The sequence below is a fragment of the Lissotriton vulgaris genome, unplaced genomic scaffold (assembly GCF_964263255.1).
Source record: "Lissotriton vulgaris unplaced genomic scaffold, aLisVul1.2 SCAFFOLD_1331, whole genome shotgun sequence".
Lineage (NCBI taxonomy): Eukaryota > Metazoa > Chordata > Amphibia > Caudata > Salamandridae > Lissotriton > Lissotriton vulgaris.
Window position 1 is genome coordinate 546241 of NW_028243577.1, and position 2470 is coordinate 548710.

General features: G+C 53.0%; 1 pseudogene; it reads left to right on the plus strand.

Moving 5' to 3' along the window:
* The first annotated feature begins 406 nt into the window (after positions 1-406).
* On the plus strand, positions 407-1963 carry LOC147668299 (uncharacterized; annotated as a pseudogene).
* Positions 1964-2470: the final 507 nt, after the last annotated feature.

Consider the following 2470-nt stretch of genomic DNA (forward strand, 5'->3'; position numbering starts at 1 on the left):
GAGGCACCGGAGTTGCAAGAGAACCTCGAGCAGCTCACCAAAGATGCATGCCCACGGTGCAAAGGATGCGGTGAGGACAAAGATCTTGGCTGCAAGAGATGCTTGAGGCTGGAGCTTTTTGGCGCCTAAAGAGCTCTGGTGAAGAGAGTCAACAAGCCTTGGCAACGGCAACTCAACGCGGTGCACAGTGGTTTTCACCTACCTGCTCAGCTCTTCAGCGCTCCGCACCTAGCGCTTCCTGGCTGCCCCTGTCCTGCACGCGACCCAGACCGCCTCCGCTGATCGCCCCCTCCTTGCCTGACTCTTGGAGTGGGACGGGCAGCTCCACCATCTTGGGCGGGTCTGGGCTCGGCGCTGCAGTTCTTTGGCCCCTCCCCCCTTGCCACGCCCTCCGATCCTCCTCCCCATGTGTCCCTATTTAATGGTTACCCAATCCTGGCCGCGCAGCGGACGAGCGCAGGTAGCGCGACGAAGGCGCGCCGAAGTTGCGCCTAAGTTAAGCCCGTCTGTGCCTGTCCGCGACGGGCTGGGACCAGGGGCCATGCACTCTGCCCCTCCCATGGTGTACACCTCAGCTCAACTTATAGCTCTCACTGCTGTCTCCCCACCCTCACCTTCACTCTTGCGACACCTTGACACACTTGGTATTCTTGTTTCTTCCCCTCTTCACCCGACTCCGGTTCCTTCTAGTACCACTCCACCCGTTGCTGACCCCCCTTTAGTCCCTTGTTCCCCCCTCGTCCCTGTCCCTACTGTAGCTTCTGCTTTACTGCTTAACACCCGCTCTGCTGTCAAACATCAGACAGCTCTCTTTAACCTTCTGACCACTGATTCCCCGGATTTCCTCTTTCTGACCGAAACTTGGTTCACTGCTGACTCCCTTCCCGACCTCCTAGCCATTTTTCCTGACACCTATTATGCCCTCCGGGCTGATCGTCCGGGCGGTAAGATGGGGGGAGGGGTGGCGATGATCATTCGGTCAACCCTCAAATTTCAACTTCTCAATCACCCCCCCATTTCTAATGTAGACTACCTTGTGGCCCGCTCTCTCAATCTTTCTGCCCCCCTCACTGTCGTCCTTGTGTACCGTCCCCCTCAATCTATGCCTTCCTTTGTATCCTCCCTTCAGGACCTTATGGCCACCCTTGTGGTCAACAATTCCTCCGTCCTTCTGCTCGGCGACTTTAATTATTGGCCAGGCGACCCTAGGGAAGACCTCCCCTCGAAAGATTTTTCAGGTACTCTTCAATGTTTAAACTTTACATCTCATGTCTTAGTCCCTACTCACGTCCAGGGCCACATCTTGGATCAAATTTGGTCCTCACGTCCCATTGTCTCATCCCTTCTCATATCCCCATGCGTCTGGTCGGATAATTTTTTCATTTCCTTCTCCATCCATCTGGGAGCGGTCGACAAGCCCCCCCTTCCGAAAAACATCTTAGCCCGCAATTGGAATCGAACCGACCTTGACTCCCTCTCGCTCACTTTGGCTTCCTCTGCTCCTAAGCTCACTAATCTTCCTCTTGATTCCCAGGTTAACGCCATTGGCACATGGCTTTCCTCTTCGTGTGACCTAGTCGCCCCGCTTAGAAAGATCAAGGCGGTTCGTCCATATGACGCGCACAAATGGTTCTCTCCAGAACTTAACACACTTAAACTCGACCTCAGGCGGTCGGAACGCCACTGAAAACGGAACTATTGTCCTTCTTTGCGCGCCAAATACAAATCACTCCTCACTGAATATAAAAAAGCGATCCTAGCGGCTAAAACCGCTTACTTCACTGAGAGAGTAGTTCTCGCGGCCAATAAACCCCGTGAAATTTTCTCTCTGGTCCATAATCTTGCCACCTCTGATCGCTCCACCCCTAGTTTGGTTCCCTCAGAGTCCCTCTGTTCCTCACTTAACGACTTTTTTATCGACAAGATTGTGAAGATTAAAGCCAACATTCCTACAGTGCCTTAACCCCCTCCCACTTGTCCCTCCATCTGTCCCTCTTTCCCTTTCGCTTTTTTCCCTCCCATTTCCATTGATTTATTTTTAAAACTTTTGGTCAAAATCAAGTCTGGCTCCCCCGTGGATTGCGCGCCAGCATGCATTCTTAAAACTCTCTTCACCAACTGTCCTGCTCCCCCTCTTGCTCTCCTTAACTCCTCTTTGGCTCTTGGATCTGTCCCCTCTTCTTTTAAATCCGCCATAGTCCTCCCTATTCTAAAAAAAAATGGTCTAGATCCCTCTCTTCTTTCCAATTTCCATCCCATTTCTCTTCTTCCCTACCTCGGCAAGATCCTCGAAGCTCATGTTACTTCCTGCCTCTCTACTTATATAGAGGAGGATGGCCTCCTTGCATCCCATCAGGCAGGATTCCGCCCGGGCCACTCCACGGAGATGGTGGTCCTCGCAGTCTTGGACGAGCTCAAGGGGAAGGCCGATTCTAACCTCCCCCAAGCCCTGGTCTTCTCGATCTGTCCG